Raw genomic sequence first — 17,348 nt, 5'->3', positions numbered from 1 at the left:
ACTGAAGCATGCCACCAAGAAAGCGAGCAATACAACCCTCCTAGTCAAATTATACTGTCTACGGACGAACCAGTCGTCCCACTCCCGGTATGCAGAGCACTGAGCAGGAGCAGAAACTACCACTTTTACAGACTTTTGTGTGTCTCCGCCAAGGGACCAAACCCAGAACCTTTCTCACAGGGACGAGTGCTCAACCGAAAGCCCAAAGTGAGGCGTTGTCAAGGGAGACGTTAGAAGTCAGACGTCAGTTAGGAAGAAGATAAAAGATAAGATCATACACTTAGTCGCCTTTTACGATCATGAAATAGGTGCAGCAGGTACAATACTAAATACTAACACCCTACCTGCAGAACAAATTAACAAGGTAAGACTGAACATGTCATCTTACCAATAATTATAATAAGATTAGTTATATTGCTAAAAATCACATGAGGTTATTCCTATATCTTTCAAAATGACTACTGAATGGGTAATTCCATTTTGGGTAGAAGAAAATCTGTAAATATTAAAAGTGTTGGTTGGTTGATTACGTATAATGCCCTTTTCACAGAAAATGTCATTTTAAGAACGGTCTACCTTACATATGTTGCTTTGTTGGATGCCTTTGGTTCGGGTGGCTGTGATATGATCAAGAGTGCCTTTTTTAATGGTGGAAACATTTCAATGCATTCTCACTGAAACATGTTGCCAAATACACTGGGAGAACATCACAGTCGGTCATATATACTGACATCGGCTACATGTATAGTAGTCGTCTCGCTCTCTTTCTGTTGAATGCTCAGCAAGAGCAGAAACAATGTACATGTATATTCTGTAAAAAAAACATACTTATTGTAGCGCAAGGCGAACATCTGTAAATTATTATTTATCGTCGCGGATATAAAATAACGCAGTTCGATGGTTCAATACCGCTAAAATAAGTACGTTTACAGTAAAGAGACGTGTCTCGTGCAAGTAATAGTTCCCAGAGCCTTTCTAAACACTCAACTCAAGGCGGCCAAAAGTGAGGTGGTGTCAAGGAAGACGTTAGGAAGAAAAGAATATATAAAGCCCCAAAGGTCGCCTTTTATGATCATGTAATGGGCAAAAAGGTAGAATTAAAAATTAAAATATTGTCTTAAACAAAACCACACAAAATACCAATCTACATGTAATAACTAATGAATCAAAGCAATTTTATCATACAATAACCGATTTGAAAATTAAGTTAATTAACTTATTAATTAAACATTAATTACAAGAGTTAACTTTATTATATTAAGAATTCTGTTCAATGACGGTATGACGAATATGTACACAAAATTTTATCGAAGAGCATAAAGAATTGATGATTTTATAGCAAGAATATCAAATTAGGATTGAAATATATCAATGTTGCAGTTTGTCAACCATCTTGTCCGCCATCTTGAATATTTCAATTTCCCCAATGATGCCACGGTGGCATCATCCAGTTTCTGATGGAGGACATGTTAAAGAACATTTCTGTGCAAAAACATTTTATGCGAACTACTTTTTTAGGTTGGGTGGAAAATCACCATTTGGCACCTGGACTATCTCCCTTTTTCGGGCTGATATTGTTCGGTTGGACAAATATCGACAGATTCAGCATGGGAATCATCTAAAATAATCATTTATAGAAATATTTTTAATGATAATGGTTTTAAAATATCTGTTGACGTCATTTTTTTTTTTTTTTTTTTTTTTTTTTTTGCAAAAATGTCTCATTTTTTAGTTTTTAAAGTCAATCCTCGAAGATTTAACACTATCATTTCCCATGCAAAGACGTTTTCTTTTGCAATTTTTGCAGTTTTAATCGAAAAATTAATAATTAACAGAAGCACGGAAATAACTATGACTGGTGAACAAGGAATGTTGGAGAGAAAAATAAATATGTAATTAGAAATGTTATCTTTATCACAAAGAACACGAGTGAATATCTGAATGGTTTTGGACCATCATATTGAATAAAAACGCTGAAAATTAGACTGATAAATGTCAACACCTCTTAAACATTGATTCTATTTATCTATATATCCTTAATCATTTTCAGCGTGTCCTAAGTACATAAGATTGGATAAGTTTGTGTACAAGTGCCTATTGATTATTTGGGAGTAGACTACATAAATTTGTACCAATCACGCCTCAAAGGGAGGAAAGGAAACAGACATACAGAAAAAAATATCTGAGTCACTCTACCAAGAAATCTAAATTCTGGATCTTGGAAATTCCATGTTAATTAGGGTATGCTTCAGGTGATTTGGCATTCTATCATAATCTTAATTATAATCTTGGTGTATCATTGTTTTTAAAACCACGAAAGTCAATTTAGCGTTCAAAGATCTGAGATTTAGACTGTTCAGTGTTATAACCGCTCCTTTCTATCAATAATACATACTAAACAGTATAGCATGACTGTAACGCCAAGGTTTTTTTAGTCTATGCAATGTTTAATTTACAGCGATACACGTATATGTATTTCATCTATGGCCCGGAGCTTTCACCATGTACGCGATAAGAAATTCATGCGAAATCTCATATTCAATTACATATTACATCATTCTATAAATACCGTTATATAACGCTAGATTTGAACTAGAGATGTACCGTATCAGCCACACCTCTTTGTATTTAATAAGACAGATACATAATTAATTCATAGTTTAATTACAGACTGATGTCTAACGCAATTGTGAGAGAACATTGACAGTGTCATAAATACAGAACGTAAATTGTTCGCAGATACACCATACATATGTATGAACACATTAGAAGAATGCAGAGTTGTGAACTGCTTACTCAATTATAAGGTATAATTTACACTGAGGTAAATACAGAAATATATTGTTATTCACAACCACTATTTTAATAGTGTTCCATTCCTTCTATATGCGTAAATGCAGTCAAGCTGCCAATGACTATCACAATTGCGAGCATAGCTGCATTGCAATATAGAAGCTACTACGTACACTACCGTTTTCAGAAACATCTTTTATCATTATCACAAACCTTATATATTATTGGATTGTTAGTTTTACAACATGTGATTTGTTGTACTTTTATTCATCGTTGGTTTCATTTGCGTGGCCGGTCCATAACTTTTTCATGAATCTGAACTCAACATATATACTATTCATTACTGTCTCAAATTATGCATTATAATTTTACTTAAAACACAAAAATAACATTGGTATTTACAGTTCAAAACAACACGTTATTTTCTTTTAATTCATACAATTTATAATAGGAAGTCCTGGTGAAACTCCAATACAACGCTTCTCTCATGCAGTATACCAGAAGAGGTGCCGGCTTCTTACGACGTTTTATAAGTGCTTAAAAAGTGCAGACGATATATAAGTAAGGGAGACAACCGACGACAAACATGACCGATTATCAGAACAACACCACACCTCTTGGATAACGTCAATGCTGACAGGGATACATCACATGGAGGGTAGGACTGGTGATTGATTACAGCTGGGGTCGTTATATAAAATCTTGTTTACTACGTAGAGAGACAGATCAGTATCCTTTATCTTACAAAACACATGTAATAAAAATAGAAAAAAGGGTTATATATATCTATGTAGTCTTGTTTACAAATAATGTTACGTTGTCATGACAATGATGAATAGTGGCGAATTGTACATCTGCAAATGGGCATGGATTTGCTGTAGGAATACAATCTAGCCTGTCTGTAAAGGGACATCGAAAAAATAATTTAAAGAATACAAGTGTCTTTAAATGGGGTTGATGAATTTTTATAGACATGCATCATTTGTCCTCTATAGAAGGTTTCACTGTACATTCGTTTTTAGAAGGTTAACAAGTCATATGTCTAGTTTTGTTTCCAACAATAACATATACTTGGATATTAAAACAATGAAAGGTACTTTTTGTGTGTAGTGAACACAAAACAAGTCAAAGCTAGACGACGGCAACCCTACTCACCATAATATATTTGAATGTTATCACACAGGTGTACTCGGGCGTGAGGTAAAACTAAATTAATATCAGTGATAGATCATATGGACCATATCATCTAAATTCCTATAGATCTAGGAGAAATCATCCACCTAATTCCAAGGAGTAGTAACCCCACGCGGAGAAAATCGATATCTAATGTCATAAACAATCGATCGATTTCTACATCAACCTTGCCATGATTACTGTATCTGCTGTGAGCACATAATGAGGCGCAATGTAAATATAATTTATGATTATCATCAAATCACTACATTGTGTATATTTAATGGGTTCATGTTTCGTTAAGATACGCTTCATTTAGTGCATACAGTAAAAGGATGATTATTCAAGTACAAGTATTTTCTGATTCCATATTGTAATGAACGAACCGATGATTTACTTCTTTGCGTCTTGTTAACATTTAGTGTTTGCAAAGATTTGCCATGTTTGGGGTTTTAGAGTATCATTGTGTCACAGAGAGAATAAAACTTAGTAGACCTATGGCCTGTACCTTGCATTTGTCAGGGATAGATCTAGAGATCTGCGGCCAGGATGTGGTAATGTGCCGACCTAAGCATATCGTCTGCTTTACTATATAGTGGAAGACATACAGCAGCATTTCATACAACCCATCGTCTCACCAATCACTACTCCGTGTGATGGATTCGAACATTTATATAGAATGTATATCACCACACGTTCCTATCAATCATAGTTTATCATAATCATATAATAAAAAGAGTCATCTAGAAACTGACCTTAAGGTAAAATATTTTGATATATAAAATAAAACTTGATCAGCGTATCGATAGATTTCTGTGTAGCTTTAATGTTAAAGTCATTTTAGACCCCTTTTATTGTCAAAGTCATGGGTTCTGCTGTAACCCATTTTACATTTGAAGCCATAACCTGTGTTTTCAAATATTGAAGTCAAGCCATTGTCTATGTAGGACATCATTTAATGCCCTTGGCTGTTTAGTGGGCGCTATGTGACGTAAAAATCACTCTCTCTTGATTAAGTCACAATATCCTGATATGTTTTCTATACGGCCAGATAACATCTTCTGTGTCAGGCGGGTCTCTCTCAGGTCTGAATGTTTGAAACAAACACGCTCATGCATCAATCCACAGGTCGATGTAATGAACGTCTAGGGGAGTTATAGTAGAGGAATGATGAAAACACTGTGATAAATTAACTCCTACATATCGGAAACGGAAAGGGTCTCCCATACCCATAGTGTCAGCCGTATGGGATTAACCCGTGTCCCGCTGATCGTGATAATGTGTGCATTATCATGGCATGTTGGTGCTGAGATTGTGAACAAATTTAATTGACATTACTTTCTCTTTATCTCGTCAGGCATGTCTCGGGCCACGAAGTCTGTGTAATCAGTGTTACTAATATAGAGCATTCCAAACACTGCCAAGCTATTTATTCACTTTCACGACAACTACAGGAACCTGCATAAAGTGCTGTGAAGACAGAGTATTGGATAAAGGTTCGTCGAAGAATGCAGAAAATCGGGGAAATAAATGTGGTGTTTGATTACAGATATCCATTCTAGTTGTAGTTAATGGTATAATTGAATGAACTGCCACATTTTTATGTTGATGGTATAGAGGGGTGCAGGACATACAGACAATAAAAAGAAACGCATACAACTATTTTCATGGCATTATGATACACTGTTTGGTCTCAATATGAAACTAAGGAGTTATCATTATAAGGATATATTCCAGAAAAAAAACTGCCTTACATTATATCAAGTTAACGTTGTTCTGTCATGGACTAGAAAATAACGCTATTCAAGTCCTAATCAAGTGGTACCTATGGCGAAATAAAGTGCATCGTAGTTACGATTCCACAATAAATATCAGAAGTGAGGGTTCACTAAGTACAGTACAACTACTGTACAACGTGTTTCTCCCTACAGATAAAGGTATAGATGCCGACCGCTATACCCGAACTTATCCTCACATGTTAACCTAGGTACCAACATATAGCACCAATTTGTTGTTGTACCGAGTAACACGAGAGCTGAGAAAGTGTTTGACATGCTCCCTATTGATGTCTTTTCCTCACTCTGCCCTCTTCAGTTATCTAGAATTAGCCAGAACGATGGATGGAAACGTGTATTTCTAATGAGGAGTGTCGCCACGCATAGTCTTACAGCGTACCAAAGCTTTACAGAACTATATAACTTCGTTTTAGTATGGTTTTCAAATACGAACCTGCGGCTAAAGACCTGTGATGTTTTAATGCGTCCACATGTTCACAATTGTCCCAACACGCACACAGATGTTATTTAATCACATCTATTTTATTACCAGAATGTATTAGAGTTCGCGAAATGTGTGAATTTACTTGCGGGTGGCATCTTTTACAGTTTACGATGCACCCTGAACTTTGGATTCAGGTCTGGAAATATGAAGACACCATAAAAATTTTTCTGTGGTATTTAATGCACGCCCACAACCCACACTGATCCATATAACACTAATCATTCCCACCGCCACACCAATAAAAGATAAAGCAAACAGAAAGTTCACGCTTTGGAGCTTGTTTATATTACGTCCTATTAACCAGTGGCTTGTCTTGATAGCATATCATATTTAGTAATTGTGGAGATTCAGAGCAAAAACCGCTACGAGCATTACCTATCTGCAGGTATGGCAAAAATAATACAAAAAAATATAAACAAAAATGTATATGACTAGTTTTTATTTTCGGCATTTCAAAAGAAACCGAAACAAATCATATGCTCAACGTACGAATGATGTACATCAAAGTCACTTTAAAGAGAACCACGAAGTAGTAAAAAGCAAATCATCAATTATATATTTGTATCATATTATAACCTGACCGGTCAAATGTGAACGGCTGTTTTATAGTTAGGCAATCCTTAACCGAACGATAAAGAGAGTATATGTATCAAATAAACGTTTGTCAGCCTCCGAAAAGAAGTACATAATAAAGCGTTTGTGTTTACATAATGTGTGATAGATAGGCGAAGTTTGGGAGATTTATGTAGCACCTGTTTGCCCTTAATGCCGTTTATCAAGGAGATCTTCTTTATGAAAGGATCGACACGTGAGCCACTTCTCATGCCATGTTATACTTACGATGTCAATGTTGACGTGCACTACTGGCGAAGTACCCCGATGAAGACCGTGGATGGCTTAACACGTGTACGATTCAAGTATTAGGGACAATAACAATGACCTCGGAATGAGGTCAAGTATCAGAGAACAGAGGAATCTGGTCTAACTATCAATTCTCAGAATCGTTTTACCAAAGTATATATAGCACGACATAGCCGCCAGTGTATATCTGATCTTTTCAGATCTTACTGTACTTCATACTCACCATTGCAATATCAAAGAGAGATAAACTATGCAATATTCACATCACTAATCTTTAAATTATTGGCGGAGATATTTGACAAATTCGTGCTGAATTAGTCAGAATGTATACTGTTCTTATTTAGTGCAATGAAATCAAACCACAAATTTAACTTTTGCGGGTTGGTAAATGATGAATTTGTAGATTTGCAAAAAATTGATGGATCTTCGATATCCCATGGGTTACTATAACCATCCCTATATTTGTGCTTACATCCGTTCCTTGACTATGTCAAAGCAGTGGTCAAAGAAGGCTCTGTGTGCGACAACTAATGAACAGATAGATTGCTTTTATGTACTTCACGGAATCGAATAACGTTACACTGTGTTTGTCTGTGTGGATTTGAAGTTGGGCGTCGCTGTCTCTCTCTCATCTTCAAATGAAGTCTTTACAGGCCAGTCAATCTTGTTCTCCTGAAATCCCTGTAGTTTGACAATGATATAGTCCAGAAGTGGATATATCATCAGTGATAGTAACCCCTGGAATATCAAGGAACATCAATACCTGCTTTTGGTCAACAGAATGCACATTTCCTAAAGGTTATTTTAGAACTTTTTGGGCAGAATTGCAATTTGGAATAAAGTGAAAGCAAATTTAATTTACATGGATGTACAATATTTAATCTTTCAGAAAGGATGTCGAAACGGAAAACATTATGATAGGACGTTTGGATGTATCACCCGATTCCAGTCACTAAGATAATTGACATATTTATGAATAATAACCAATGTTTAAAGGGACAATTCACTCAGGCGAATTCTTTTACATAACCAAGAGGCAAAATATGGCATAAATGCATTGTTCCCCATTTCTTATGAAACTTATAACATAAATTATTGACAAATTCCACGTCATTGTTTAGTATTTTAATTGATACCGTTGTAATTACAAATCGCTGATCAATACGATAAAGCAGGTACAATATGTACGCTGTACCCATACCCAAGCCAAAATCATGCATGTTAAACAAATGAACTACAGAACCACTGAGGAGGTGATTAAATGATTTTTAGGTAAGGCAATTCACATAATAAGGTAAACACACTACTGTCAGTGTGATTGGAGAAGTTCTAGACAAAAGTAGCGTTACACTACGAGCAAGGGACTGGGTTCGGCATACAAGATGTTCGACCACAATATGTAATGGCGGACAGCGAGCGAGTTTGAAAATTTCACACGCATTTCACCACCATAGACTTTTCTGGCTTATCACAGTAAAACCTACTGATCTAATTTTCATTAGAATTTTTTTCATCGATATATGTACACATTTAAATGTTATCTTAGATTGAATTGTCCCTTTAAATAATCATCAGTTATTATCAACCAATATCAGTATGTTAATTCAATAATTGTATATGGGCGTTCCTTTCTATGAAAAAGCAAGCTTAAATATAGTTGTTATCAATGTACAAGCTTTTACAATAATGGGTGTATCAAGAGTTGCATTATCAGCATTCCAAAAACCTCAATGTCTAAAGAATGTTTGGCATTTTAAATGATATAAACAACGACTGTTGAACAATGCTACTCAGTGTAAAGTAAGACCCAATGTTCTAATTCTACATATGTAACATACACACGTGTAGTAATTTCAACATTCAAAAAGTAAACGGTAAAAAGGTATTTCCAGAGAACTGAAGTACTGTATCAGACATTGTAACAATCACCTATCCAGAAAGTACATTTCTTAATTCAAAGTACATAGACACATTACTTCACGTACGTATATTTAAATATAACAATTATAAAAAATAAAGCAGGCCATCAAAACTGATTTTCTCCGTTTTCCTCTTACTGGAACAAAGACGACCTATCTTAGCATTTGCCCCTCGAGAATAGTGTTTAACTTGTAATAAATGAGTTGAAACGCTTATAACTGTTTCACCATGAAAAACTGAAGATGTTTACCTACTTTAATGTAGCTAAAATATTCCCAAACATCTTAACAGGTTTTGGGTACGCACAGCTGTTCAAGACTAATCATTACATAAGCTTGACCCAGCAAACAGCGTACCGCAAAACTTTCAGAAAATCCTCTTCTAAAATCTTACTAAACTATCGTGCTGAGCCAATACTACTTCAAAGCACTTGGCTTTCCATCATACAACTCGGAAGAAAATAAGGTGCTAACGTAAATAGCTTCTTCCATGGCAAATTGAAATTTAATCAAACTGCAATGAAAAGATAGCTTGTAATGTTTTAAATTTAAGTTTCACATAAACACCAACTGTAATTGCTTTTATCTTCCATTCTTGTTTGTTTTGTTAATTCAAGTGCTCTTCTGTGTGTTTGATTTCGACAAAGCTGCCTTGAGGAAGCGAAGAAACAAAATAAATAATATTTACACAATTCTAGGTTCGATATTTTGACATTTTAGCAATGATTAATGAGATACAAAAACTGCAAACTGACATATTAGTGTCATGCTATTTATCTTTACAGTTACAAGAAAATGATGCCGTATAATTGGTTTGATATCAAAGATATTTGTAATCGTTATATTTGTATAAAATGTCCTATAAACAACCAGCCTTGGCATATTTGAGAAAGTCGAGGAAATTAGAGTACTCAGAGAAAAAACAATCGGGCTGGGGTCAGTACTGCGCAACGTCTGTTTCGAGGCCACGAACATCTTAGCCCACCACGGCCCCATTTTTTATTTGAAATAAATTCATATAAAAGACGTCAATGCTAATCAGGTTGTTATAATATTTGGCATTCTAGCAACTTTAACTTCCATATACTTCTTTACCGTGAGAGGGAGAATTATGTATGATCTATGATAGGTTTCAGTTACTTACCATAGGTATTCGTCTTTACAAGAACTCCTGAATTCCCTTCCTCATCAAACCATTGCATTGTCTTAAATGACCACAGCTGTTCAAAGGCGGCGAACACAAACAAACCAAATCAATGTTTGTTTATACTGGCACGTAGATAAAAAGCAAGAACGACAAAACAACAACAACAACAACGCTATTTTTTAGCGTTGGTTGAAGGTACATTAAAACTGTTTGTATCGATTTTAGCTAAAAAGGTATATAAATACTGTAATATTCCAAAACAAGATCATAAACATGTTTTTATCAGCCATATCGGAATCTGGATCAACTTGTTGAATAATTCAGAGAAATGGTGTGTGTGTTTCTCGTTTTATAACCTCATTAATCACGGGTGTATTAGCGATACCGCCTCTGACATGAGACCACAACCGACAAGGGAGATACATAATATGCACAGAATAATTTGTATAACTAATATTATAATAATTACTACATTATATTACATGTATGGTAGCTTAGTCATGCAGTAAATAACGGTAGTAGTGATGCTATGCACTACTAAAAGTTTTAAGTTCATTTGATTTTCCTGAAAATGTCAATGACCTCTGTTCGTCATTATGATTAGCTTATGAACATTATTCCTAACTAAGGTCATTAGATTTTGTGTTGGAGGATGCAGGTATTTCCAATGAAAAACAAATCAACAACTGGTTATTATCATCACATTGACAGACAGATATAAAGATATCATTATCGAAAGACATTCACATTGATTATAATTTCATTTATGAATGCGAAATATCTGTATCAACAGACCAAGATTTTAAAAATGACAAATTAGTAATAAAATGCAACTCAATGGCAGAAAAACCAACAGCTAGAATATGGTTCTAAGAACAGAGCTAAACGTTGATTCAAATGTATGAACAGATTAGATATTTCATTAAAAATATTGTTTTCTTTTACCAGGTTAAAATCATCTGATAGGTAATTTATTATTCACAATTTATTATCATCTAGAACTCGAACACCATCAACATATGAATGTGTGTTAGACACATAAAAATATTTGGAGATCAGAACCAGACATTTCGAAAGAGTGAGTGTTCTCTAAAACGACAACTGTTTAACGAATCTAGGTCATGTTCGGAAATCCGCATTAGCAATGGGAATCGGTTATTTGGCAAGTGTCATTGGGCATATCGGTTAGAACTGAACACTTTTTTAATTTCTCCATATTTAATTTCCGCAACTAATCAATAATACATTATGCCAAATACAAGATATTAAATTCTGAGTTTTACAAAGGTATTGTTCTAAATTGGTTATATATATATATATATATATATATATATATATATATTGTTTTAGGCCATGGGCTAGGAGGGTCCCACATGCACCCCCCCCAAACCTCCGAACCAATATTTTTCTTAACCCTTATGACCCACTGATCACAAATCAAAATGTTAACATTGCATAAGTTGGGATGAACTTCCGGTTATGACGTCATCAAGATGGCCGCCATCTCAAATTTCACTAAAAAATGAAAAATAGTCTTAACATTGACATTTTTCAACCGAAGTAGACAAATGAGGTATCAAAATGACCAAAATAGAACACTAAAAACATATCAGGACCAAATAACCAAATATATGTAGTGATTTTTACGCAGGAAGTGAAAAAATAGGATTTTAAGTTCAAAAATGTTATTTTTTTAAATAAATTTTTCATATTTTGCTTGACGCAGCAAAAACGTTTTCCAACCGCAAACTATTATTTCTAATTAGTTTTTTGTCCACTTATAAATCAGTTTAAACAAAAACAAGAAAAAAAAATGTTAACATTGTATAAGTTCCGGTTATGACGTCATCAAGATGGCCGCCATCACGAATTTCACTAAAAATGAAAAATATTCATAACATTGACATTTTTCAACTGAAGTAGACAAATGAGATATCAAAATGACCACAATAGAACAACAAGTACATATCAGGACCAAATCATCCAATATATGTAGCAATTTGTACGTAGGAAATGAAAAAATAAGATTTTAAACTCAAAAATGGTAATTTTTCAGCAAATTTTTCATATTTGTCTTCATGCAGCAAAAATGTTTCCCAACAACAAATCATTATTCGGATCTCTTATCAATCAATAAATCAATGAAAACACCAACAAAAATTTAAATATATAGAAATGCAAAAGATAATTATTGTTATACCCTCATTAGGATTACAAAACATCACCAGGTGCGTATAATGGGCATATGCTATTTTTCTAACTCGAAACCGCTGGTAATTATCACAACACAACACCTACTGATAGAGTAACAAATGTAACCTAAGCCTGTGTTTCTGTTTATATCATTTTCCAGAACGTTTGTGTCTTTGAAAATGAGAACATTCATTGTTTATTTCCTATGCATAGCATAGGCAAAATGTTAGATGGTTACTACAGTGTCACATATTTCTTTCAATGGTTCTTAATCATAACCATTATCATTGTGCGTGCTTTCTCACCTCACTGCTCTATCATCCACTGAAGAGACTCGGCATGTCTGGTAGCTGGTAGCTAGCTAGTCCAAATTATCAGAATAATCGAGATATCAGTATCAAATTCGTCGAAAGCCATAGCGTTGTCTTCAATGTCGATGAGCTGATGTGAAAGTACATTACCAGTGTTGTTCTAGCCTGTCATCTTTCATAACCCATCCTTGGCCAGAGTTCATATCAATAGGTTCAGAGATGTGGGATCTCCCTCAGATTCTAACATATCGTATATACTGTTCCAGACTTCTTCGGCATAATGGAAACTACACCAGATCCACATTATTCGAATGGTGGAATTGGTTCTCCTTAGCACATAGCTCCATAATTTGTATGAAGTACCATTCATTAATCTAGTGGACCCTCGTGCGCCCATAAATGGCACAGGTGATATCATCGAGGTCATTAATGAGGCCATTAATGTTAAATGTTTTTCATTGGTCTGACTTTTCCCACTCCCTTGAAGGTGCTGGTTGTGTCACATCTGGTGTATGCGTAAAGAGACCATTGAAGACTCTCCAGAAATAAAATTTTCTACAGTGCTTTTCAGACTTGGCAAATAGTGGAACTTCACTGCAGACCTCATTTATGACCTCAAAGAATCCACCTGTGCTATCTATGGTCACTGAAGGTTCACAAGAATGAGGAATTGTGCTTCATACGAAATAAAGAGACCAGCTGGAACCTTCGCAGAATGTGGATCTGATAGTCTGTAACATCATATACGATATTTGAATCACTAGGTTGGAAACAGGAAGAGCTCCTACATCCCTGACACTGATGTTTCTTATGTTAACTCTGGCCATGGACAGTTGACAAGCTACAACCACGATGGCAATCCGGTAATGTAATGTCATATCAGCTCATCAGCTCATCGCTATCGAAGACAAAGTACTAGTGAAAGAAATATGTGACACTGTTAAGTAACCATCTGACATTTCCTGACGTTATACACAGGAAATAACACTGGATGTGCTCATTCTAAAAGGCACAAAACGTTTCGGAAAGTGTCATGGTATTTACTGTATGACAGAATTACTTCAGTTTTAATTTGATACCATATAGCTATTAGTTGGCATTTAGCTGTAATAATTCAGTTTGAGATGCTACTAGTGTACAACATTTCGAACATGAAAGTGAAATATTTTGAAGTCCCACTTAGATATTCAGCCAACCTAAAATTTTTTGTCAAGATTTAAATTTTCAATAGCCACTATTATATTCAGGAAATTCTAAGACACCAGGAAACCGTAGTCTCGGCGGTTTGGGAAAAATACACTATCATATGACCTCTATACGCAAACGGTAATGCTTTGTAAACCAAATGATGGTATAACAATAATTATCTTTTGCATTTCTATATATTTTGTTGTTGTTTTTACTGATTGACAAGAGATCAAATAACTGATTACGATCAATAATAATTGTTGGGAAACATTTTTGCTGCATGAAGACAAATATGAAAAATTTGCTGAAAAATTACCATTTTTGAGCTTAAAATCTTATTTTTTCATTTCCTACGTACAAATTGCTACATATATTGGATGATTTGGTCCTGATATGTATTTGTTGTTCTATTGTGGTCATTTTGATACCTCATTTGTCTTCTTCAGTTAAAAAATGTCAATGTTATGAACATTTTTCCTTTTTTAGTAAAATTCGTGATGGCGGCCATCTTGATGACGTCATAACCGGAACTTATACAATGTTAACATTGTTTTTTTTCTTGTTTTTGTTTAAACTGATTTATTAGTGGACAAAAAAACTAATTAGAAATAATAGTTTGCGGTTGGAAAACGTTTTTGTTGCGTCAAGCAAAATATGAAAAATTTACTAAAAAATTACCATTTTTGAACTTAAAATCCTATTTTTTCACTTCCTGCGTAAAAATCACTACATATATTTGGTTATTTGGTCCTGATATGTTTTTAGTGTTCTATTGTGGTCATTTTGATACCTCATTTGTCTACTTCGGTTGAAAAATGTCAATGTTATGACTATTTTTCATTTTTTAGTGAAATTTGAGATGGCGGCCATCTTGATGACGTCATAACCGGAAGTTCATCCCAACTTATGCAATGTTAACATTTTGATTTGTGATCAGTGGGTCATAAGGGTTAAGAAAAATATTGGTTCGGAGGTTTGGGGGGGGGGGGGGGGGGCATGTGGGACCCTCCTAGCCCATGGCCTATTTATGCTACATGATCAAATGTATTCATCCTTTTTGGCAAACGAAAGATATGAGATAAATCAGTCTGAATTTAAGTTGGGTAAGTATTTTTTTAATACTTTTTAATGTTATACATACTTGTATCTAATTTTTGTTAAATTAAAGGATATTCAACATCAGCGAATATGCAATGGGATGTTGGTTAGTACATCATGTACACTAACAATCTTGGTTTATGCATTTCCATAAGAAAGTCCATGGCGATTACACGTTACCATATATTTATTTAAAGATGTCCCATAGGTATCGGGTGCTCAAATGTATGCTTTGCAATAAATCGAATAACCAAGCAGTAGGGCAATACTGACACAAAACATACAACAAAATTGATTTTACACAGACAGGCTGTGAAGGTTGTAACCAATATCACAGCTAGAAAACTGAGTATGAATGACATCATTACATATAGACTTGATCCGTAAACAATCACTTACGTCGTAACATTATACTTTTTCTGCTTCAGTGTTGACCTTGCCATATGTTTTGGTAGTTTATGTTAGGTCTACAATACCAATCTATCACACATGTTTATACAGGTATTTTTTCTTGTAGACACCGGTCTGCTCGACACGTTAACAAGTACACTAGCAGCTGCCGGTAGATGGTATGAGATAAATATATATTGAAATACAAAGTTTCTGTGTGCAACAACTAGCTACTGTTTAAAGCCAGTTTGTTTGTACAAATCAATATAATATTTTAACCTAAATGGACTTTTACAGGAGGGTTTATAACCTACTAATTTGTAGGCGAATACATACATTATATTATACAATGTATATACACGCTACCCCGAGAAAGGTTTACCGCCCAAGAAACAGCTTTGGTAGACATTACGACATTTGTCGATGGTGTATTTACGTAATCAACGGTATCTTATGAAACAAATCCTATTGATTAGTATAGGATATGGATATTTTCGTAGTGCTAATTTTTGGGTTCATAAAGAAAAACAAGTTTGCTTCTGTACTTTCAAAACATACATACTTCTTTACTTATTTCTAAAATACTACTTAATCTCGTTTAGTAATGCTTATATTCAATGACGTAGGAAGATAAATGTACATCCTAACTTGTTTTCCCGTAAACATTCTACTTACTGGTTCTGGTTCCAAACATCTGAAAATTAATTCGTTAAACGTAAAATGCATGTACTTGCAAAACCTGTTTTCCCGATAACGTGGAAGACATGTTTATACCGAGGATATACTCATACAGTTTCATTACATATCGTAAGCAGAAAACATGTATTTAATCTGTTTCATCACAACGGTTGTTGAATGTTAATTAACAGATAAATCTAAAACGCACTAAAATTTCGAATCAAAGTCGTCACTAACAGCGTTTGGTTGAGTAGATAATAGATTCATACAACGGTTATATTGTTAGACAAGTACATGCTTTCGTTTGTAATTTAAGTGTTCCAGCAAGTTCATTTACCAAAATTAATAAAAAATGGCGAGACAAAATTCCTGTCTTTGCAACATCTAAACTTTTGTTATTAGGGGAATAATTCTGTATTGAAAAAATGATTACATTTCCGGAATAAATTACAGACTTACCCGTCAGTGGTATTGAATTCTACCCAGCTACAGCAGCTGAAAAGTCAGGTTTAGTATTGACAAGTGGTGTAGTGCATCCAGCGATAGCAATATTCACAAGATACAATCAGTGTGTGAATAATTAAGTCACGTCGGATCCTTCAATGGAGTTGTCGCTGTTCCCAAGTCTATAAAGACCAGCAGGAAGACATATATTTCATAACTTAAATGTAGAAATTGGGCCTGTTTTATCGAACTACAAGCATGCCAATGTTGTGAATACAACTAACATTAGCAGCATTGAAATTCAGCACGCTATGCCCTCTTTAATCCATGACAGTCTGTTCAGGCTTTGATGATGTCAAGTTTTAATAGAATCCACAGTTGGGAATAACGGGATGTATATCTATGACATTGGGAAGTCGTCAGGGTTGAACGAGCATAGTCGGGGTTGAATGGGTTGATCCCTAAAAGTCGGTTAGGCTGATGTATAGTCAAGGATCATCACCATCATCAGTCATTAATACATGCTTTGGTTTTTCTGAGCTGCGGATGGCAATATCCCAGGAGTCCAGTCAGCTATACGCTTACGAGTACTTTTATCACAACAAAATTAATTACAGTCAGGAGAGAATCAAGCTACTTCAAACACGTGGATAGATTTCTAATTGTTACATGTCATTATGTCGAAAACATATCAACATCCATTTGTGTAACTTCAAAGCTTCGGTCAAAAAATAAAGTCAATCAAACGATATATGAATAAAACCACTTTGGTATCTAACGTCATGAAAAAGAGAACCAGGTGTGCCAGAAGGATAAGTGTCATCGATTCATCCACAACATCAGCCATACAGACATATTATCTAAGTCAAATAA

The 17,348-nt window shown here is 34.7% G+C and overlaps 1 protein-coding gene across 3 annotated transcripts in view; it reads right to left on the bottom strand.

Moving 5' to 3' along the window:
* LOC138325742 (prostaglandin E2 receptor EP4 subtype-like) overlaps positions 1–17,348 on the bottom strand; it is a 71,984-nt gene that overhangs the window by 44,377 nt on the left and 10,259 nt on the right. Inside the window, exon 1 of one of the 3 annotated variants that reach the window (XM_069271601.1) lies at positions 16,491–16,896. The exons of 1 other annotated variant lie outside the window; for it this stretch is intronic. The gene's annotated coding sequence lies outside the window, so the exon portion shown is untranslated. Of the gene's footprint in view, positions 1–10,170; positions 10,272–16,490; positions 16,897–17,348 lie in introns of those variants that run through there. One more of the 3 variants, XM_069271600.1, reaches the window with a different exon arrangement.

This window comes from Argopecten irradians, chromosome 6, assembly GCF_041381155.1.
Source record: "Argopecten irradians isolate NY chromosome 6, Ai_NY, whole genome shotgun sequence".
Lineage (NCBI taxonomy): Eukaryota > Metazoa > Mollusca > Bivalvia > Pectinida > Pectinidae > Argopecten > Argopecten irradians.
This window is presented reverse-complemented; position numbering and strand designations above follow the sequence as displayed.